Here is a 24,967-nt window from a genome sequence, read left to right on the forward strand (position 1 = left end):
TTATTCCCCAATTACAAAGTAATTGAGAACAAAAAATTGTCTCATTACTGGGTGGCACAGTGGTGCATACAGTAGAGCTTCTGCCTCACATTGTCAGAGACCCTGATTTGATCCTGACCTGTCTGGATTCTTAAAATTATCCTCAAGGGTTTCCTTGGTGTCATTAACTTCCTCCCACATCTCAAACAGGTGCTAGCTGGTATGTTAATTCATTGCTGTTTGTAGGACTGGGAGATCAGGGGAGAATTCATGAAAGTTTTGACAACTAGTTACAAGAAAATATGATCTACAAAGAGTAACTGTCAACAGATGGCCCATGATTAGGGAAGACGCTGGATTGAAGGGACCCGTTTCCATGCTGTATGCTTCTGTGACACTTCAGCACTTTTTAAAATGGCAAGTGTATTTTGCTTGTACACCTAAAGTGAAGCAAACACTATGCCAGTTATACAACCCTAGGAATGCACTTGCAGTCCAATGTGCAACCATTTCTCATTAAAATATTGCTCTGGAATATGGTTATACTTAACTTTGGTGGTAAACTTAATAGTTTATTCAGTAACTCATTTTGATAATAGGCTCTTTGAAACATTTCAGTTCAATTTCTGTTCTTAGAGTTAAGGTACTAAAAGTCAATAATATAAGCAACAAGAGTAATAATTTAGATTCATATAGCACATTTACCCAAATTAAGCTTTAGTACTCATTTATTGCAGGTAAAAGAACCAAACTGAGCTAAAAGTGAAAGTAAAGGGCAATATTTTTACATATTTCACTGCCTTATGGGGTTATAATGTTCTGATGATAAACTTCCTGTTATTCCGTTGGTTTTAGTGAAACTTTGAGGAATCTCAAAGCACTGCAAGATGAATTCAGATTAAAACAGAAGTTTTTGGAAATACTTAGCAGTTTAAACCATAAAACATGGGAACAGAATTAAGCCATTTGGCTCAATGAGTCTGCTCCATCATTCCATCATGGCCTATTTATTATCCCCGCCAACCCCATTTTCCTGCCTTCTCTCCATAACTTTTGACACCCTTAACTAATCATTCATAGAGAGAAAAACAGAATTAACATTTCAGTCAACAATCTTTCATCAAAATATGAGACAGATTGGTTTATGGGAGGGAATTCCAGGGACCTAAAAACACCATTGCCAGGTAGTGAGAGGATGTACTTGACTTTGGATCCAGGGAAAGGAGGGACTGATACAGGCAAAGACTGCAAGTAGGAAAAGCAGGAAAGCGACATGAATCTTTGAATAAAAAGAAATAAAAATTTCCTACTTACAGTAGGAAATATTGCAAATCAGCATTGAATGCAAAGAGCAAGTGAACATGGCAAAGTTTAAATGGGAAGTTGCCATTTTTTCAGCATTAAATAAGTGATTTGAGTAGAATCTAAAATGAAGCAAACACTGCAATATGCCGGGGATTTAATCAAAATGTGCTTTTAGGCAACTGTTAAATGTCATGTAGTACATTTAATCCAGGTAAATTTAATCAATGAGCAAAAACAAAAAGACATTTACATAAGACATTCAAATAACCTTTTTTTGACAGTTGCACTATTAACAGTTGACAGTTGTGTGAGACCTTTCGTGTTCCACTATATTTCACTGGCTGATTAAAGGCACAATGTTGTACCATGACGTTTTTGTCATCCATAACATTTAATAAGCTTTCAAAAAAGCAAATGTGGTACTGGTTATCCATAACACTAATTATAAAAGGTTTTGCAAGTACCTAATGGACACTCTACTAACTTTGCATGAGTAATTTCTGAATTACCACTTTCAACAGATTTTAACCAATCAAATTCAAACAAGCCAAAAAAAAGTACACAGTTGCTCAAAGTCCAAAGTTGATAATCAATACGATACTAGGAAAGGCTCAGAATTTAGAATAAAAGATTACTTCATAAACCTAAAGTCCGAGAGGAGATTGGGACTGAGGGGGAAATGGCTCAGCCACGATGAAATGATGGAGCAGACTTGATGGGCCAAATGGCCTTAACTAATCACATGACCAATAGCAGATACGATTTAATGAGGATCCACAGCAAATTTAACGTGTATTGCGTGCGCGCGCGCGTGTGTGTGTGTGTGTGTGTGTGTGTGTGTGACAGAGAGAGGGGGGGAGGGAGGGGGGAGGGAGGGAGAGAGAGGGGGGGAGGGAGGGAGGGAGAGAGAGAGGGGGGGAGGGAGGGAGGGAGAGAGAGGGGGAGGGAGGGAGGGAGGGAGAGAGAGAGAGAGGGGAGGGAGGGAGGGAGAGAGAGAGAGAGAGAGAGGGGAGGGAGAGAGAGAGAGAGGGGAGGGAGAGAGAGAGAGAGAGGGGAGGGAGAGAGAGAGAGAGAGAGAGGGGGAGGGAGGGAGGGAGGGAGGGAGAGAGAGAGGGAGGGAGGGAGGGAGAGAGAGAGGGAGGGAGGGAGGGAGGGAGGGAGGGAGGGACTCAATTAAATTTGTTGTGCTAGACAATCTAACAATTACACTATTTCTTTGCTTAAACCATCATTTAAATAGCCCTGAGACAGTGCACTGTTGAAACATGGGCGAACAAAATATCACTTGATTTGAGGCTGGAGATACAGCCAGCCTCATGGCTGCTCACTTCTTTATTGTAAAGTCTAAATGTTGATGGGTTTTTCTCCTCATTTTAACTATATTGCCAATCTTGTTGGCTCCTGAGAAAATCAACAATAAAGGCCAGCAACTTTTTTAAACTGGCGAGAGAATGGAATTAAATAACTATTCAAATGACAGTCTTGCAGCTCCCAGGACTTGCTTCTGTGTTACGTATAGAAACATAAAAAACCTACAACACAATACAGGCCCTTTGGCCCACAATGCTATGCCAAACATGCATGTACAGTACTTTAGAAATTACCTAGGTTACTTTATTAAATTACTTTAGGTTTACCCATAGCCTTGTATTTTTCTAAACTCCATGTACCTATCCAGGAGTCTCTTAAAAGACCCCATCTCTGCCTCCACCACCGTTGCCTTATCTGGGTTGAACTCCATCTGCCACTTCCCAGCGAGTTTTGCATCCTATCGATGTCCCACTGTAACCTCTGACAGCCCTCCACACTATCCACAACACCTCCAACCTTTGTGTCATCAGCAAATTTACTATCCCATTCCTCCACTTTCTCGTCCAGGTCATTTATAATGTCTGGACTTAAATTGATATTGATGTTGTTTAAGAAGACAGATTCTCCAGCACTAATCCCACAATCTATGGGATCTGTCCCACAGTCTCTAACAGTTTCTTCCTCCAGGCTGTGAAAATTCTGAACCACATTGTCTATGAAAGTGCCAGTAGCAGTATACTGATGTATATTTAACTGTATGTTGAATATGCACTTTATGTCAACTAGTACATCTACAGAATAATTTTTTTAATGTTAAAATTATTGTTTGGGTGGAGATACATTTTTACCAAAGGTGGTGTAGGGTACTCCTTCTTTCTGCTAGTCTGCAGGTATATATGGCTGAAAGAAAAAACTTTCCTTTATATAGAACCTTTTCAAGTCTTCAAGGGTGTTCTAATTTATTTTCTAGTAAGTTACGTTTAAAACTTCACCATCAGACAGCAAATCATTGCAACAAGTTGGAATATGACATAATTCCATATATCCCAATTAAATATACTTTAGAAAATGGTTTATGAGCATCACTAGCAAGACTAATATTTATTTACAAGCCCCAGCCTACACTGAGAAGTTGGCATTGGTCCTTTCTAAACCGCAGCTGTTCCAGAAGTGAAAGGTGAAGATACTCCCACAATGCTATTAGGAATTCCACAACTTTAATGTCACTAGGAAACAGAATGAATAAGTAATCAGTTGAGTCTTTGGGTGAGTTTGACTAATGGACAAATGTCAGCCAGGACATTGCATTAAACTTTTCTACTGTTCCTTGAATTGGGCCACGGCATGTTTATATCTGCAGTCTCGGCACCGAATATTCTATTCGAACTAAGTGGGAGGGTAAGCTAAAAAAGGGAGATGCAGGGATTGCAGACTGATGAGAGTGAAGGCAGGAAATCTTATTTTCAAAGTAGAAAACTAAACTATCATGTGCTATAAATAGAGTAAGTTATTTCCACCACAACATAAAGAGAAAGTTCAAAGTTCAAAATATATTTATTATAAAATTATGTATACTATATACATCCTTGAGATTCATCTCCCTTTTAGGCAGCTACAGAACAAAGAAACCCACTAGAACCCATAAAGACTGTCAGAGATCCAAAGTGCATTAAAAAAAACAAATTGTGCAAACAATAAGAAAGCAAATAACATTCAGAAGTAAAGTTCATGAAAGTGACTTCACAGCCATGAAGCCAGTCAACACTGCAGCCAGTCCAGGAATGAATTAGGTGTAGGCCACAGCCTCAGTTCAGAGCAGAGACGAGTAAACTGCGCTGAGACAAGTTACCGTTTTCTATAAATTCTGCAGAATGTTGTGCATGAATATTCCAGGAGATCAGCAGTTTCTCAGATACTCAAAACCACCCCATCTGGCAAAAATAATCATTCCAGGGTGAAAGACACTTAGATCACATATCTGCCCCATTCTGAAGTTTGATCTGTACAACAGCTGAACTTCTTGACCATGTCTGCATGTTTTCTATACTGAGTCCCTGCCACGAATGGCTGATGAGGATTGACAAACTGGTGTACAGGGGTACCTAATAAAGTGGTCTCTGGGTCTTTATCAATAAAAGAGAAGTAGAAGAATTTTTAATTGGAATAAGCCCTTAGTATGCTGATCATTCAGCTTAAATGCAAATACATATGTAGGTCAATGATATCCTGGTTCCAAATATTTTAATTTAATCTGGGAGCATATTTTCTTCTCTCAGTTGTATATACCCAAATACTGTCAGTTATGAATAGCTGAATGAAACAGTTAGTAACTACATTAATTTAACAGTTAATGTTTCAGCTTGAAAATTCTTTGGAATTATTATTTTTAGAAGACATTGTCAGCATAATTGTTGTCCAGCTGAACAGTGGAATATTTATAACATTTTAAGTAAATTGCCATGAATTAGTTGAACTCCAATTTATAGCAACAAATACTATCTTCAGAAAACTCCCCTTGAATTTAGACCAGGACTACAACAAAGTGGAGAAACAGATCATTTGGTTCTTCGGCACAGAGTAGATGGGCCGAAGGGCCTGTTTCTGTGCTGTAGTTTTCTCTGACTTTATGATTCTATTTGTACGCACTCGTTAGTTTTATCTAAATAAAGTAGATAACTGGAAAGCTAGTAAGCATGGAATAATAGCCATATTATGACGATTCAATTATCTCTTTCAATGTGTCTAAAAACGTATTGATGATTTTGCAGTATTAACTGTGACCTGCACTTCCCTTCAGGGCATCTTCTGCACTGGTAGTAATTCATTTATTCACATTAGGTTGTAGTACAGCTCAAGAGCAGATTCAAATGCAACTCTAAATCTTTCTTTGTATCAATGGTATTACAGCACCAACTGTAGAGCTCAAGACAGTCAACAATTTACATTCAGATGGCATTTCCTGGTCACATCCTCCAGGTTATTCCAAACCCCTTCTGTGTCTGAACAAGTCCTATCCAGAAAAATACACTGGCCCAAAATGGGCTGATGGCTAGCCAGTGGTTTCACAAAAAAAAACAAACAGAACTTAAAAAATTAGGAGCAGGCATAAACCAGTTAGCTTAGGAAAATGCCCTGGCATTTTATTAAGATAATTGATCTGATTACAATCTTATCTTCACATTCCCATGTAATCCTTTGCTCCTTTGTTTGACAAAAAATATTGTCAACAGGCAGTGGCAGCAGAGTGTTTCAACCTTTTTACACAGATCTGTAAGAGTTTCAAAGGTTTAGAAAAAAAACTTCATCTCGGCCTCAAATGAGTGATCCCGAGTTCTAATGTTCTGAGATTCCTACCAGCTTTAAGACACCATCATCTCGGTACCAAAGAAAATACAAGACAACGTGTCTTGATGACTACTGCCTGGTTGCCCTGATATCCACCATCATGAAGTTCTTTGAGAAGCTGGTTATGGTGAACATTAACTCCATCCTCCCAGTCAACCTGGACCAGCTGTTATTTGTCTACTGCCCAAACAGATCCACAGACAGATCCTGCTCAAACTCCATCTATAAATTTGCAGATGATACCACTGCAATGGGCCATATCATGAATAATGAAGAATTGGAGTACTGGAAGGGGGGGGGGAGAGAGAGAGAGAGAGAGAGAGAGAGAGAGCCTTCCCTCACTGTCAGCAAAACAAAAGAGCTGATCATTAATTTCAGGAAGGGCGGGGGGGCAGTGCACATGTTCCCTTTTAGATCAATAGCACTATACAAGTCGTGGAGGTACAACATATGAAGGCTATTTTAAGGGTGAAAAAGCAATTCCAATTGAGGTTCAGACAGAGTCAGACGCACACCAGCTCTGGCAGGGTTTTCAGGCTATTCTTACCAAATGAAACCCAACATCAGGAGTGTCTGTGATGCTTCACTCTCAGATGAGCTCAACTCCTTTTATGCACGCTTTGAAAGGGAGAATAAAACTACACCTGTGCGAATCCCTGCAGCATCCAGTGACCCTGTGATCACTGCCTTAAAGGCCGGCGTCAAAACACCTTTCAAGAGGCTGAACCCTCACAAGGCATCAGGACATGATGGTTTACCTAGTAGAGCTCTAAAAACCCGTGCCAACTAACTGGTGGGAGAGTTTAAGAACATCTTTAATCTTGCACTGCTGCAGCTGGAGGGGTTCCGATCGGCTTCAAGAGGGTGACCATCACACCGGTGCCCAAGAAGAGCAGGATGAGCTGCCTCAACAATTATCACCTAGTGGTGCTCATAACTACTGTGATGAAGTGCTTTGCGAGGTTGGTCATGGCCGGAATCAACTCCTGCCTTAGCATGGACCTGGACCTGCTGCAATTTGCCAATTGCCACAATAGGTCTACAGCAGATACAATCTCACTGGCTTTCCACTCAGCCCTGGACAACAGTAATATCTACATCATGCTGCTATTTATTGATTCAATACAATCACACCCTCAGTTCTAATCAACAACCTCCAAAACCTGGGCCTCTGCAACTGGATCCTTGACTTCCTCACTGGGAGACCACAGGTTGTGCAGATTGGAAATAACATCTCCTCCTCACTGACAATATTGGCACACCTGCTTAACCCACTGCTCTACTCTCACTACAGCTCAAACACCATCTATAAATTTGCCGATTGTTGGCAGAATTTCAGATGGTGTGTAGGAGCGTACAGGAGTGAGACAGATCAGCTGGTTGAGTGTTGTTGCAGCAGCAACAACCTTGCACTCAATATCAATAAGCCCAAGGAATTCTGGGTCTTCTGGTAAGATGGCAGCGCTTGCAAGCACAGAGGCCTCTCAGTGGGCCAACAAAGGTGCTTTTTCCCTTTGTAAAATTTGTTTTTAACAATTTCAGGACATTTCTACCACAAGAATATCGGATACTCCAAGGCTCCATCAGTGAGCTGCTCCTTGATTGAAGTAGCTGGACTGGTGTCGGCAGTGGAGCTGGCCGAGGAGTCGAAAGTGCTGCCCAGGGGTTGCAGAAGGAGCCAGCCAAGGTGTCAAAGGAGCCGGTTGGGATATCGGAGAATCTTGTCTGGGTTTGGAGGAGCTAACCTAACTGCAGACTGTGTCGCTGCCGCTACTCGGAAGTATTGGAGTTGGTGCAGATTGTCTTGGATATTTCACTTGTGATTGCAAGGCTCTGATGAACAGTGATAACGTAAGCTGCGGAAGGTCTGTTACCTTCATCTAGTGGAGGGACAGTGGACACGGATGCTGCGTAGCCTCAGTTGGTGCGTGAACTAGGCCCCAAGCCTCAGGTTTACTTGCCGCTGCAGACCAGGTGAGAGGCACGGAAGCGCTACAGTGCGGTTGAGCTCAGCTGGGACCTGGCCTCTCCCATCAACGCTGCCTTCCTGTGTTCGAGCAGTGGAATGACAAGCTGAATTACGTCTGCACGCTGCCAGGGGACTGTCCATCAATTGCTGGACTTTGTTGCTCAGGGTCTTTGGACTATATATGTTTTTTTCAAGTGAATATACTTCTTTGCTTGATATTTTGAATTATGTTACTTGTATGTTTTTAACGTTTGCTTGCTATTTTGAACGTTTTGCACCTTTAGCCCCAGAAGAACACTGTCTCGTTCAGCTGCATCTACATATGGTTTGAATGATAATTAAACTTCATTTGACTTTTGATTTGAATTGATTGTGGACTTCAGGAAAGGGAAATTGAGGGAACACACACCCGTCCTCATCAGGGAATCTGAAGAGGAAAGGGTGAGCAGTTTCAAGTTCCCGGGTGTCAACATTTGGCCAAATATAGGGATGTAATTACAATTACAAAGGTGGCTATACTTTATTAGGAGCTTTAGGAGAATTGGTATGTCACTAAAGACACCTGCAAATTTCTATAGATGTACCGTAACAGCATTCCAACTGATTGCATCACCTTCTGGAATGGAGGGAGGGGCCACTGCACAGGATTGGAAAAATCTGCAGGAAGTTGCAAATTGAGCCAGCTCCATCATGGGCACTAGTCTTCCCAGCACCCCAGGCACTTTCTAGAAATGATGCCTCATTCAGAACCCCCAGTACCCAGGACTGTAATTGATTTTACTGTAATTGATCTTTATTTATTTACTATTATTTTTTCCTTCTATATTATATGTTGTATTGAACTGCCACTGCTAAGTTAAGAAATTTCACGACGCATGCCGGTGATAATAAACCTAATTCTGATTCTGACATGCCCTCACTGCCCACATCAGAGCGAAGGTACGGGAGCCTGAAAGCAGGCATTCAATGTTTCAGGGACAGCTGGTCTGTGGCCTGGCGGCTCCCCCACCATCGGTCTCGTCAATGAACTGCAGTTGCAGTATTTTATATCACCAATGTCCAACTGGGTCTTGCAATTACAAGGAAAATGTTGAATACAAACACTGGCATTGTTTGTTGGACCATGCACTGTTTCCACGCACTGTTTCCAACACCTTCTTCCCTGGGTGTCTGTAGCAAGCGAAGACACAATGTGCGACAAGCCTATGCTGCGTAGTTCCTCTGCTATTTAGCAACTCACTAGCGAGGCACAGTACTTGGTTTTCTTGATAAACAGTGTCTTGTGATCATAAGAAAGACAAAAAGAACTAACAATTATATATAGGTTGGACCTGTGGAGGCCGCTGCGACCAAGTACGCTGCGATCAGAGCAGAACATCAGTCTCCTGGCCGGGAGAGGATAAAGCTCGGATATGGAATAAAATGTGCCTAAGTATATAAATACCAGCATGGAATGACAATGTAAACAACATTATAAAAAGTGGTTTGAAGTGTTTACAGTACCATGCAGTGATTGAGTTAATAGATAGAGGGAATGGGGTGGTAACCGGAGTGATTGATCAGATTAACTGACTGGGGGATTAAATTTTAAGATGGTGTGAAGTTTTTGTTCCAATTACCCTATAGCATTGTTCAGAAGGGAGTTTTTGGAAAAGTAAGTTTTCAGGGTGGGTAGTGGCCGCAATGATTTTTCCTGCCCGGCTCTTTGTCCTGGACACAAGCAAGTTCTGTAGTGATAGTAGACAGTTGCCAATTACTTTTTTTGCTGACCTAACAATTCACTGTAGTTTCCATACATTGTGAGAGGATGCTGCACCAGAACAGACAGTAATTGCTGACGAGAGGATGGCAGTGTACAATTGCGCCAGTATGTTCAAGGGAAGACAGAATTTTATCAGCTGTGACATGAAGTCTTTTGTTAACGAAGGAGGTGGTGTTAAAACAGTGCTCACTGTAGAATTGCTGATAACAAGTGGGTGGAGAGGGGACATATTTCTCCTGAAATCGATATGTATCTCCACAGTTTTGGGGATATTCAGCTCCAAGTTGCTGCGACTGTACCAGTACACTATTAACTTCCTGGTGGTACTTGGATTTGTCACCTCTGGTAATTAGTCCAATGACAGTGCCCACAAGTTTGGCCACTTTAACTGATGGATCACTAAAAACATAGTCATTGGAGAATAGAGGAAAGAAACGAGAGGGGAGAGTACACACCCCATGGCACACCTGTGCTGATCAAGTGGGATGAGGAGATGCTCTTGCCAAGACTCAGATACTACTTTGTGCCAGAGAGAAAATTTGTGATCCACCATTTACTAGTTTTTAAAAGAGTAATAATTCTCCCATATCTACCTGTCCATATTTCTCAGCATTTTATTGTTCATTTATTGTCTTCTGACTGTACGTATATATAACCAAACGAATCAACATTCCTCCGGACAATAGTGCACCCACAAAATATACATCACACAAAGCACAAAAAACATAATACCACCACAAGCAAGTTAATAACATGTAACTCAGAGAGCATGCAAGTAAACAGTAAACAGCTCGTTGTCCTAGTGATGGGACCTTGGTGTGGTGGCAGGGTATTCATTAGCCTCACAGCCTTGGGGAAGAAGCTGTCACCCAACCTGGCAGTCCTAGTTCTGATGCTCCAACACCTCTTTCCTGAGGGTGGGGGTCGAAGAGATTGTGGGATAGGTGGTAGTGATCCTAAATGCTTCAGACCCTTTGCAGATAACACTCCTGGTAATTGTCACAAATAGGGGGAGGGAGACACTGATGATCCTTTCGGCAGTTTTTACTATCCTCTGCGGAGACTTGGGGTCCAATGCCTTTCAGCTTCTGTATCAATGATGCAGCCAGACAGGGCACGCCTAGAACGGGGGCAGGGAGACTTGCACGCCTCGGTCTCCTCAAAGTGTAGACACCGCTGTACCTTCTTGACAAATGAGGTGGTGCTGTGGGTCCAGGTTAGGTCGTCCATTAAGTGCACACCAAGGAGCTTTGTGCTTTTCACTCTCTTCATGCGGAGCCATTGATGTGCAGCAGAGTGGTCGACCTGCACCTTCCTGAAGTCCACAACCATCTCTTTCGACTTGTCCACGTTGAGACTCAGGCTGTTGAGCCTCTTTACCTCTCCTCTTTCTGCCACCTCATAGTTGTTGCTGATGAGGCCACCACCGTTGAATCATCAATGAGCTTAATGATGCTGTTTGAGCTGGATCTGGCAGAGCAGTCCAAGTCAGAAGCATGAACAGCAGCAGACTGAGCACATAACCCTTGGGGGTGGGGGGGTGGCACCAGTGCTCAGCCTGGTGGAGCTTGAGGTGTTGCTGCCAACTCAAACTGGCAGGATCTTTCCCTGCAGAAATCCAAGATCCAGTTACAGAGGAGTGTCCCAGGAGCACAATTTAACCACCAGCCTCTGAGAGAGGATCCTGTGAGACACTTAGCTGAAGTCAATGAACAACAACCTGGCGTATGAGGCAATGTTTTCCAGGTGGGACAGGACAGAGTAGAGAGCTGAGGCTGTGGCTTCATGTCCGTTTTAAGCAGCAGGCGAACTGGAAAGAGTCCAATGTACTTGGAAGGTGGGATTTTATATGATCCAATTGTAATCATTCCTCACTCTTCAGAACTCTAGCAGGGACAAGTGAAGTCAATTCTAGCTTTCCTCAACAAACAAATAATAATCCAGCAAGACTTCTCCAAACTTATTTCAAACCACATACCGTACCTCCTCCCCTGAAGGATATTAATACTGTACACATCACGCTTCTGATATGGTCTCCACAATGCCCTTTCTAACAGAAGCAGTATCAGATTTATTATCACCAGCATGTCACAAAATGTGTTGTTTTGAGGCAGTAGTATAATATAAACTCTAAATTACGATTAAGTGTATATAAAATATAAATTAAATAGTAAATTATAAATTCTTCCAATAGAACCCTTAATCAAAGGATTCATACTCATAATAGTATCTAACAGGTCAACCTCCAATATGTAAGGGAAATTACTTAAATATTTTTGTAAAAAATGTCTAATTTGAAGGTATTGCAGAAAGTGTATGAAAGAGAATATTTATCAATTAATTGTTCAAAGGACATCAATCTATCTTCTTTAAATAAATCCAAAAAAGAATTAATACCTTGAAAAATTGGATCACTCAAAGAAGGCTTAAAAAAGTAATTTCGGTAAATTAAACTACAAAGTTTAAATATTTTAAGATTAAAAAAATTGCGGAACTGGAGCCAAATTTGTAAAGAATACTTAATCACAAGATATAGGTTTAAATTAACAACTTTACCTAATTGCATAGGTAAAGGAGCCCCCAATAACGAGGTTAAATAAAACTGTTTTACAACTTTTAGTTCCAGATCTACCCAAATTGGCCGATCACTCTTATCAACCCAGTATAACCAAAAAGACACAATGATTCAAGTGATGCTGTGTCTTAGTTTGGAGAAAATTAGAAGTCGAACCTTTGAACCTTTATTTGATTTTGAGAAAAGATGGGGCTCATTTGCTCGTTATTATCATTTGAGTTAATTGATATAAATTTTCCATGATCTAATTGTAAATTTTCTTAGTATATTTTCTTTTCTTGCTGGCGGTTTGATGTTTATTTTTAGAAGCTTTTTGTATGACGCATGGCTCCGGGGTTGTACACCTAATGGGTTCTCTTTTTTTTCTCACTTTTCTGCTCAGTAGGTTTTTTTGTTATCACAAAATTTTGTTTTCAATCTTTAAGATGATGGGTTTTTTTGAGGCATTGTAAGTGTTGTTACTTCAATGTCCTCATGTTATTTTTCCTATATATACAATAAAAAGATTTGAAAAGAAAGAAAAATAAATTAAATAAGAAGTGCAAAAAGAAAGGGGTAAAAATACTGGAGAAGTGTTCATAGATTCATTGTCCATTCGGAAATCTGATGGCGGAGGAGAAGAAGCTGTCTCTGAGATGTTGAGTGTGCGTCTTCAGTCTCCTGTGCCTCTTCCTTGACGTTAGCGATGAGAAGAGAGCATGTCCTTGGTGGTGGGGGACCTTAATGGTGGATGCTGCCTTTCTGAGTCATCACCTTTTGAAGATGTCCTCGATGCTGGGGAGGCCAGTGCCAATGATGGAGCTGGCTGAGTTTACAACTTAATGCAGCTTTTACCAATCCTGTGCAGAAGCATCTTCATACCAGACAGCAATGCAACCTGTTCTCCTCAAACTTCCAAATGAAATATAGCCACTGACTTCTATAGACTTCTTTGTAATTGCACCAACATGTTGGGCCCAGAGTAGATCCTCAGAGATATTGACTTCCAGGAATGTGAAACTTCTCACCCAATTCTGCAACTGCTCTGTATCTCACTGTATTCTTTGCCAGGCTTCCATGTTATCTACAACACCTGCAAACTTACTAACCCACCCATCCATATTTTTATGCAGGTCATTCATAGTACATCCGTCACAAGCAAGAGGGTCCAGCACACATCCCTTTGGAACACCACTAACCTCAGACCTTCAGGCAGAATAAGTCCCTTTGACCAATACCTTTGACCAATACCCTCATACTTACCATACATACCTCCAAACTTATAATAATTTGTTACGGCTTGTGCTTGCTGCTGCCATAGAGCAACACATTTTCTGAAATATATCAGTGATATTAAACTGATTCTGATTCTGTCTTTATCCAAGTCCATAAGACCATTTCTTCGCATCTCTGTTCTGAATGGGTGCCCTTCAATCCTTAAGTCATGCACTCTCGTACTAGACTCACCCACCATGGGAAACAACTTTGCCACATCCACTCTGTCCATGCCTTTCAACAAGTCATCTACATAAACTGTAAAAAAAAAATGAAGCCCCAGCACTAAATCTTACCATACACAATCAGAAAATGTCCCATTTAACCAATTTCCCCCGGGATCAATAAAGTATGATTATGACTATTTAGACCTGAACTCCGTTTCTTATAAGCTAGTTGATTTCGAACTACTCCAATATGTTACCTCATACATCATGTACAATTAGCACTTTTTATAGAGAATAACTGAGCAACAAAAATAATTTAGTTTTTGCTTTTAATAGTTTACCTATTTTTAAAAATCTATTCCAAAGGTGTTTTGATCAGCAGACACACGTATGTACAGTGAACATATCAGTTCACTGATCCCAACTGAAATTATCAGCTGGATTTTAGGGTGCACCGTGGTTCCTTCCTTTGCTTTCATCAGCTTCACCCTAACCATACCCTCATCTTCACTTCCTATGCCTAGCAGATGAGCTAGTAGTGGACTCAGATCCAAGCAGCTGTTGGATTCTGCAGCTTCTGTGATCCAAAGACAAGAAGGAGGTATAAAACACATGGCTTACAGTGCTTTATTAAATGTTACAAGGGCAATGAAGAACAAGAAGCATTGAGAGAAAAAAGACCAGACTAAAAAGTAGTCATGGTCTTTTCATACTCAAGACTATAGATAACAATATTTCATTGATAACAATTAACCTACTTTATAAAATAGCCCCTCCAAGAGAACCATTTTGGAGGATTGTATGCCTCAATGACCCAGAGAGCTATGTTGGCCTTGTGCCTTGGTTCTTGGTAGGGTCACTCATGCCAAACAGGTGGAAGGGTAGAGGCCAGACTAAGAGTGGCCCACCACTTCCCAAGTTCGGGGGGTTCACAACCTTGACTGGTCAAAAAAAAACTGTTACAGAAACAGCAATGAAGAATACTTCATCTGTGAGCAACGGTATGGACAGAGAGATGAAGAATCCTTCATCTGCGAGCAACGGTATGGACAGAGAGATGAAGAATCCTTCATCTGCGAGCAACGGTATGGACAGAGAGATGAAGAATCCTTCATCTGCGAGCAACGGTATGGACAGAGAGATGAAGAATCCTTCATCTGCGAGCAATGGTATGGACAGAGAGATGAAGAATCCTTCATCTGCGAGCAACGGTATGGACAGAGAGATGAAGAATACTTCATTTGTGAGCAACGGTATAGACAGAGAGATAAAGAATACTTCATCTGTGAGCAACGGTATGGACAGAGAGATGAAGAATCCTTCATCTGCGAGCAACGGTATGGACAGAGAGATGAAGAATCCTTCATCTGCGAGCAATGGTATGGACAGAGAGAGATGGAGGATCTTCATTGTTGCCCTAAACACCAGCGGCATAATGAGCAGTATGTAAAGAAAATAGTCCAACTAATGCGGCATGGTATCTTTGAGAAAAATGCAGAAGCCACTGTAGTGTAATTGCTGGAAAATTCACTGAACAATTACATGTATATGGGTGATTATGTAAAAATATAAGCAAACAAAGGAGAGTTCCTCTACAAGAAAAATAACAATTCTACACCACAATCTAATATAGCCAGAGTGAGCTGGTGTCAAGTGAGTTGCTGGTGCTTGAGGTTACTTCAAGATGTGGCTTGAGATCCACATTGTTTATGGTTCACAAAATTGCTTATGGTTATATCAAACTTCAGACGATCTTATTCAATAAGTAAAAAATAACTTGTACTATGAAGAAAATAGAAGAGATTGTCAAAAGCCAATAAAATATTTATCATAGTCTTGAAGTCACATCATCTCGAACATGTTTGGAGAATTATCTTTGAAAAGATGTTTACTTCACAGCTGGCTTCAGTTGAAAGCTTCCCTATTAACATGTCTATAATTGCTCTGCACCATGAAGGAACATGGATGATCTGAAAATAGGTTTTTGCGCACCACTTTCTCTCCATTTCAAATCCAGGAAGGCACTTAGAGTATAGTTAGGAAATCTGCTCTCTCCATCTCCCCGCAAAATAAATTTACTTTCACTCCATTAAATTAAATGCAGTGCTTACTTATGTATGGGGTTTAATTTATGTGAATCAAAAGAACTCATTTCTTCACTCTGCCTTTCTTTGTCTGTTTGCAGTCACTGATATGAAAAGCATACAACACAATGACCTCTGTACACTTAAATAAGGTTTTGCTATTGTTTCTGAACAGCATAACTTAAAACCATCAATCACGTGGCTGGGTTAAACAGAGCAGGGATTCACATTTTGCTTATTTTGCTCTTGAAGATAACAGCACGAAATAGGCTCTGTTAATTGGCATGCAACAATTCACAGAGCACGTCAACTGGATTAACATAAAACAGTGATTACAATATGAGACAGGAATGAACTTTATCACCCATTTTAATGCAGGACTTATCACAATGCTGGTATAGACAGTGACTACCTTTAAAATCCAGCTAGACTGGATGATTTATGCACCAGAAATGAAACAAAAATTGCCCTTATATGCTACAGGATGGCATAATCCCTGGAGTCAATCCTGCAGCCTAACTGCAAAGAAACAGTCCAAATAAAATTTCAGTCCACAGAAGACAAAAGCTCTTGTATTGTGATATTACGTCATGCAACGAAGTTTATGCAGTAAAGTTATTTTCTTTTGCTTCTCAATGGAAGTGAGAAAATTAAATGATTTTACCCTGGGAATGACATTAGCAACCTATTAAACGAAACAATAAGAAACTGACCCCGGCATGACTATCAAATTCTGGGGATAAACAGAGTTAATTGCTTAAATGATAAAATTAACGAGATCAATTATACATCCTGGAATATTTTGAATTAACTTTAACTTGGATAGCCACCTGCCATGTAACAATTTGTCCTTCTGCTCTAATATCTGGCCACCATATCACACGCTATTCAGATAATTTGGATCTCAGTTCCAAATGAAGTATAACACCTCTTCAGAGAATTAATAAATCACCGTTTTTCCTGGATAAATTCCAACCTTTCAAGGAGATACCAAATGAATCTAACACTAAAGAACAAAGCAAAGAAGCGTTGCAGTTACTACAATTCTGCTGGTTTATTTTTACCTGTGGAATCGTGCGTCTTTCTCACAATCCTTCAGCCATTTCCAGTGCCAGAATAACAACAGCCATGAAATTTCAACAATGATGGTGTGCTATGTGAACATATTTGAATATAACTCAGCATGGATATAACTTGTGGCCATAATTTGTTTGGATAGCATTATGAACAGAAAAGAATTAATAAAATCTCTGACATCCCAGAATAAGACCAGGGAAAATATGTGGAAATTAAATTACCGAGATGGATTCAATTTTCTTTCATAAATGATCATTTTCTCCCCACTTGTCATCTCCAGACTCAAAGTTCTAAAAATTGACAAACTTAGTTGAATTCACCAATTCACAGCCTCTTTTGCAGGTCTTATTCCTCTGGATTAACTTCTTATAAATGAAAAACAAGACATAGGTGGTGGGGCAGCTGGTGATGAGGAAGCAGGAAGTCTGTAGAAAGACTTGGACAGATTAGAATTAGCAGAGGGAATGCATGGTGTGGAAGTTCATGGTGAATGCACTTTGCTAGAAGGAATAAAGGCCAGACTATTTTCTATTGAAGGAGTAAATTCAGAAATTGGAGGTGCAAAGGAAATAGGGAGTCCCAGTATAAGTTTTCTGAAAGTTAACTTGCAGGTTGAGTTGATGGTTAAAAAAAAAGCCAAATGCAATATCAGCATTCATTTCGAGTGAATATAAAAGCAAAGATGTGATGCTGAGGCTTTATAAGGCCTTAGTCAGGCAATATGCAGAGTATGGTGAGCAGTTTTGGGCCCCAAATCTAAGGAAGGATGTGTTGGCCTTGGAGAGGATCCAGAGGAGATTTACGAGAATGTTCCTGGGATTCATCTTCAAGGAGCGGTGCCTCAGGAAAGAGGCATCCATGATTAAGGATCCTCACCACCCAGAACATACCCTCTTCTCATTGCTAGCATCAGGAAGGAGGTACAGAAGTCTGAAGGCACACACTCAATGATTTAGGAACAGCTTCTTCCCCTCTGCCAATTGACTTCTAAAGGAAACTGAATCCATGAACACTACCTCACTACTTTTTAAAATTTCTCTTTTCACACTACTTATTTAATTATATAATATATGCATTTATTTACAGTAATTCATCTTTTCTGCTATCATGTATTGCTGCTGCAAAGTTAACAAATTTCACAACACATGCTGGTGATATTAAGCAACATACATCAAAGTTGCTGCTTGGCCTGTTGCGTTCACCAGCAACTTTGATGTATGTTGCTTGAATTTCCAGTATCTGCAGAATTCCTGTTGTCTGGTGATATTAAACCTGGTTCCGATTCTGATGGAAAGGTTAATGCTTGAGGAACATCTGATGGTTCTGGAGTTTAGAAGAATGGGAGGAACAGGGGATCTCATTGAAACCAACCAAATATTGAAAGGTCGAGATGCAGTAGACATGGAGAGGTTTACATTAGTGGGCGAGTCTAGGGCCGGGGGGCACAGCCTCAGAATAGAAGGGTGTACCTTTCAAATAGAAATGAGAAGGAACTTATTTTGCCAGAGGGTGGGTGAATCTGTGGAATTCACTGCCACGGATAGCTGTGGAGGCCAAGTCATTGATTAGATTGAAAGCAGAGGTTGATAAGTTATTGGTTAGGCAGGGTGTCAAAGGTTACATGGAGAAGGCAGGAGATTGAGGCTGAGAAGGATAATAAATCAGCCACGATGGAATGGTGGTGCAGACTCAATGGACCAAGTGGCCTAATTCTGCTCCTATGACTTATGGCTTTGCAGTATATTAGGAAAAAAAACCTCCAGTGATTTGGAAACAGTGATTGATATGATGGTATAATGGATATATAGTGGCATTAATCACTTTTATGCTCCTTCTCCACATGTTATCTGTAGTTCATCCTGAAACAGATGGTCTAATTTGGTGACATTCTGCTTGATGATGTTAATGCTCGAAGGGAAGTCAACAATAGCTGAAACATCCAGTAATTGCTGGTCCCAGTGCAGTGACGAACATGGAGGAAATGCCTTGAGAATATCACTGCACCTGCAGTTCCTCCTTCATGAAATTTCTCATGCAATCAATGGAATGCCATTAAAATCAAAAAAGAATTCTATTTTTCACCACTTCATTGAATTAAACTATGGCACGGCATTGGGCAGCATGGTACCACAGGGGTCTGCATAACGTTATTACCGTATCAGTGATCGCAAGCGAGGTTCTATTCCCCTCACTGCCTCCAATGAGTCTTTATGCTCGGCCTATGACCGTGTTTGTTTCCTCTGGGTGCTCTGGTTTCCTCCCACATTCCAAATACATACAGTGGGGTTTCTATGTTGTGGGCATGCTGTTTGGCACTGGAAGCATGGCAACGCTTGCAGGGGGCCAAGCACAATCCCTGCTGATTCGTTTTGACGCTTATGAGGTATTTCACTGTTATGTTTCGATGCACATGTGACAAATAAGGCTAATCTTTCTAATCATCTTAAGGGAACAACTAGCAGAGGATACAACAAAACTAAAGAGGCGTGAGTGTGCCTGCCATCCAGCACGAAGGAAATATCATGAAGATACCTTCACCATAGTAAAGGCGGTCTCTTCACCACCTTCTCAACTGCAGGTTGGATTTGGCTGTAAATTGTGGCCTAATCAAATACATTTGAGAGAGTTCAGGGGTCATTAACTCATTTATAACAACATAAGATACAGGAGCAGAATTAGGCCATTTGGCCCATCGAGTTTGCTCCGCCATTTCATCATGACTGATTCAATTTTCGTTAGAACCCAATCTCCTGTCTCCACATCCCTTCCCCACCCCCGTATCCCTTCTTGCCCTGATCAATCAAGAATCTATCAACCTCTGTCCTAAATATACATTATGACTTGGCCTCCACAGCTGCCTATGGCAAGGAATTACACAGATTCACCATTCTCTGGCTAAAGAAATTCTTCTTCATCTCCATTCTAAAAGGACACCCTCTATTCTGAGGCTGTGTCCTCTGGTCTTCGATTTTCCCACCATAGGAAACATCCTCTCCACATCTACTCTTCAAGGCCTTTCACCATTTGATAGGTTTCAATGAGGTCACAACTCATTCTTCTGAATTCTAGTGAATACAGGCCCAGAGCCATCAGACTCTCTTCATATGACACGCCATTCAATCCTGGAATCTTTTTTGTGAACCTCTTTTGAACTCTCTCCAATTTTAGCACATCCTTTTGAAGGCAAGGGGCCTAAACCTGCTCACAGCACTCCGTGAGATCTCGCCAGTGCTTTATAAAGTCTCAACATCACATCCTTGCTTTTATATTGTAGTCCTCTTGAAATGAATGCTAACATTGCATTTGCTTTCCTCATCACTGACTCAGCTTGCAAACTAACCTTTAGGGAATCCTGCACAAGGATTCCCAAAGACCCTTTGGACCTCAGTTTGTATTTTCTCTCCATTTAGAAAAGAGTCAACCCTTCATTTTTTCTACCAAAGTGCATGACGATACACTTTCTGACAATGTATTCCATCTGATATTCTTTGCCCATTATTCCTTTTCTCCTCTTTAGTTCCTCATATCTGCAAACTTTGCAACAAAGCCATCAATTCCGTCACCTAAATCATTGACATTTAATGACATATAATGTAAAAAGAATCGGTCCCAACATCGACCTTGTGGAAAACCACTACACACTGGCAGCCAGCCAGAAAATGCTCCCTTTATTCCCACTATCTGCCTCCTGCCAATCAGTCATTGCTTTATCCATGCTAGAATCTTTCCTGTAATACCATGGGCTCACGGCTTGTTACGCAGCCTTATGTTTGGCATCTTGTCAAAGGCTTTCCGAAAATCCAAGTACAAATCATCAACCGATTTTCCTTTATCGATACTGCTTGTTGCTTCTTCAAAGAATTCCAATAGATTGGTCAGGCAAGATTTTACCTTGAGGAAACCATGCTGACTGCAGCCTATTTTATCATGTGCCTCCAACTACCCTAAGATCTCTTCTTTAAGAATCAACTCCACCATCTTCCCAAACACTGAGGTCACACTAACTGGCCTATAGTTTCCTTCCTTCTGCTTCTCTCCCTTCTTGAAGAATGGAGTGACATTTGCAATTTACCACTCTTCTGGAACCATTCCACAATCTCGTGATTCTTGAACGATCATTACTAATGCTTTCACAATCTCTTCAGCCACCTCTTAGAACTCTGGGGTGTACACCATCTGGTTCAGATGACTTATCTACATACAGGCCTTTGAGTTTCCCAAGAACCTCTCTCCAGTAATAGTAACTTCACACACTTCATGAACTCTGGCACAGATAATTTCCAACATACTGCTAGAAGACTGATAGAAAATACTTATTCAGTTCAATGACCGCAATTACTACTTCTCCAGCACTGGAATATGTACACTCGCCTCTCTTTTACACTTTATGTATCTGAAGAAACTTTTGGTACGTTCTTTAATATGATTGGATAGCTTATTTTCGTAACCTTCTTAATGACTTTATTAGTTCCCTTCTGTTGGTTTTTGAAACTTTCCAAATCCTCTAACTTCTCACTAATTTTTGCTCTATTATATCTCCTCTTTGGCTTTAATGTTGACTTTGACTTCTCTTGTTAGCTGTGGTTGTGACATCTTTACTTTAGAATACTACTTCTTCTTTGGGATATATACATCCTGTGCCTTCTGAATTGCTCCCAGAAATTCCCGCCATTGCTGCTCTGCCATCATCCCTGCCAGTGTTCTTTTTCAACCAATAGGACCCTGGTCAGACCCCACTTGGACTGCTGAGCTCAGCTCTAGTTGCCTCACTACAGGAAGGATGTGGAAGCCATTGAAAGGGTGCAGAGGAGATTTACAAGGATGTTGCCTGGATTGGAGAGCATGCCTTATGAGAATAGGTTGAGTAAACTCGGCCTTTTCTCCTTGGAAAGATGGAGGATGAGAGGTGACCTGATAGAGGTGTATAAGATGATGAGAGGCATTGACCGTGTGGATAGTCAGAGGCTTTTTCCCACAGCTGAAATGGTTGCCACAAGAGGACACAGGTTTCAGGTGCTGGGGAGTAGGTACAGAGGAGGTGTCAGGGATAAGTTTTTTACTCAGAGAGTGGTGAGTGCGTGGAATGGGCTGCCGGCAACAGTGGTGGAGGCGGATACAATAGGGTCTTTTAAGAGACTTTTGGATAGGTACATGGAGCTTAGAAAAATAGAGGGCTATAGGTAAGCCTAGTAATTTCTAAGGTAGGGACATGTTCTGAAAAACTTTGTGGGCCGAAGGGCCTGCATTGTGCTGTAGAATTTCTATGTTTCTATGTTTCAATTCTGGCCAATTCCTTCCTCATGCCTCTGTAGTTCCCTTTACTCCACTGTAATACTGATACATCTGACTTTAGCTTCTCCTTCGCAAATTTCAGGTGAATTCAATTAAATTATGATCACTTTTACCTAAAAGGTAATCTCATAGGCAATCTAGAAAACTCCCCCTCTGGATTCCAAAACCAACCTAATTTTCCTAATCTACCTGCATATTGAAGTCCTCTCTGACTATTGCAACATTGTCCTTTTGCCATGCATTTTCTTTCTCCGATGGTAATTTGTAGGCCACATCCTTACTACTGTTTGGAGGTCTGTATACAAATCCTATCAGGGTTTTTTTTCCACCCTTGCAGTTCCTTAGCTCTGTCCACAATGATTCAACATCTTCTGACCCTATGCACCTCATTGTAATGATTTGATTAGATTTTTTTTTACCAACAGAACAATGCTGCCCTCTCTGCCTTCCTGCCTGTTCTTTCAATACAATGTGTATCTTCTGACATTAAGTTCCCAGCTACAATCTTTCTGCTATGATTCAGTGATGCCTACAACATCATACCTGCCAACCTGCTGAAAGTTCACCAACCTTATTCTGTATACTGTGCACATTCAAATATAACACTCTCGGTCCTGTATTCACCCTTTCGATTTTGCCCTATCAACAGCCTGTCCTCTCTACACATTTCCTCTGTAAACCAGCTACCTCATCTTTAGCACTATTATCTGCCTTTCCTATGATCCTTCCTGTATTGAAATACAGGCAGCTCAGAACACAAGTCGCACCATGCTCAACCTTTTGATTCCTAAATTTGTCTGAGGTCCTACCAACACGTGCCTCCACAACCTCTCCACTAACTGTTCAGGCACTCCGGTTCCCATTCCCCTGCATCTCTAGTTTAAACCCAACTGTGCAGCATTAATAAACTCTACCTCCAAGTTCAGGTGCAAGCTGTCCCTTCTGTACAGGTCCCACATTTCCTGGAAGAGACCCCAATGATTCAAAAGTTTTATGCCCTCCTTCCTACACCAACTCCTTAGCCACATGTTGAACTGTATAATCTTCCTCGCTCTGGCCTCACTAGTACATGGCACATGATCCTGAGATCACAACCCTGGAGGTCCTGTCTTTAACTTAGCACCTAATTGCCAGAACTTCCTGCACAGAACCTTGTCACTCATCCTACCCATGTCATTGGCACCTATGCGGACCATAACTGCTCAAGACACTCCCTCTTAATAAACGGGCAGACTATTATTTAAATGGGGAAAGAATTCAAAGTTCTGAGATGCAATGGGACTTGGGAGTCCTCGTACAGGACACCCTTAAAGTTAACCTCCAGGCTGAGTCAGTAGTGAAGAAGGCGAATGCAATGTCGGCATTCATTTCTAGAGGAATAGAGTATAGGAGCAGGGATGTGATGTTGAGGCTCTATAAGGCGCTGGTGAGACCTCACTTGGAGTACTGTGGGCAGTTTTGGTCTTCTTAGAAAGGATGTGCTGACGTTGGAGAGGGTACGGAGAAGATTCACTAGAATGATTCTGGAAATGAGAGGGTTAACATATGAGGAACATTTGTCCGCTCTTGGACTGTATTCCTTGGAGTTTAGAAGAATGAGGGGAGACCTCATAGAAACATTTCGAATGTTGAAAGGCATGGACAGAGTGGATGTGGCAAAGTTGTTTCCCATGATGGGGGAGTCTAGTACGAGAGGGTATGACTTAAGGATTGAAGGGCGCCCATTCAGAACAGAAATGCGAAGAAATTTTTTTAGTCAGAGGGTGGTGAATCTATGGAATTTGTTGCCACGGGCAGCAGTGGAGGCCAAGTCATTGGGTGTATTTAAGGCAGAGATTGATAGGTATCTGAGTAGCCAGGGCATCAAAGGTTATGGTGAGAAGGCAGGGGAGTGGGACTAAATGGGAGAACGGATCAGCTCATAATAAAGTGGCGGAGCAGACTCAATGGGCTGAATGGCCGACTTCTGCTCCTTTGTCTTATGGTTTTATGGTCTCTTAAGAATGTTAAGTACCGATTTGAGATATCCCAGACCCTGGCACCCTGGAGGCAACATACCATCTACAAAACTCATTGTCACCCACAGAACCTCCTGACAATTCCCCTAACTAACGAATCCTCTATCACCACAGTGAGCCTCTTCTCCCCCCTTCCCTTCTGAGTCACAAAGGCAGACTCAGAGCCAGAGACTCAACCACTGTGACTTTGCTCTGTTAGGTCCCCCCTCCCCCCAACCCTTACTGTATCCAAAATGATATATCTGTTGTTATGGGCAATGGCCACAGAGATACTTTAATCCCTTAATCCTTTCTCCTTCCTGACTGTCACCCTGTTTCCTGCGTCCTGCACTTTGGATGTAACTACCTCTCTGTATGTCCTATCAATCACCCCTTCAGCCTCCTGAATGATCCAGCGTTCAACCAGTTCCAGCTCCAAATCCTTAATGCTGGTTACTAGAAGCTGCAGCTGGATGCTATTCCTGCAGTTGTAATTGTCAGGGACACTGGGGGTCTCCCTGCCTTCCCACATCCCGCAAGAGGAGCATTTCACTATCCTGCCTGGCACTTCTGCTGCCCCAGCTGAGCAGATATAAAGAGAAGGGGGAAGAAAAACTTGAGCTTTTTCTTTCCTTTGCTTTCTGAGTGAAGCTGCTCTTTGATGAAGCCTCAAAGAGCTAAAGCCTCAAGGTCACCACTCTGACCATGTCCACTCCAACAACAGCCACCGCACTTGCCCCTGCCATCCTTTCATGTGCTCAAACTAATGAATCCCAAACACCGATCGATTGTTGGTCAAAGCTCTTTCTTGCTGTTACGACCCACTGCTACCTTTTTAACCTCGGGCAGT

The 24,967-nt window shown here is 41.4% G+C and overlaps 1 protein-coding gene across 6 annotated transcripts in view; it reads right to left on the minus strand.

The window, feature by feature from the left end:
• The window catches only part of ptprk (protein tyrosine phosphatase receptor type K), a 691,044-nt gene that overhangs the window by 309,935 nt on the left and 356,142 nt on the right, over positions 1-24,967 (minus strand). The gene's annotated exons all lie outside the window — the stretch shown is intronic.

This window comes from Mobula hypostoma, chromosome 2 (assembly GCF_963921235.1).
Source record: "Mobula hypostoma chromosome 2, sMobHyp1.1, whole genome shotgun sequence".
Taxonomy (NCBI): Eukaryota; Metazoa; Chordata; class Chondrichthyes; order Myliobatiformes; family Myliobatidae; genus Mobula; species Mobula hypostoma.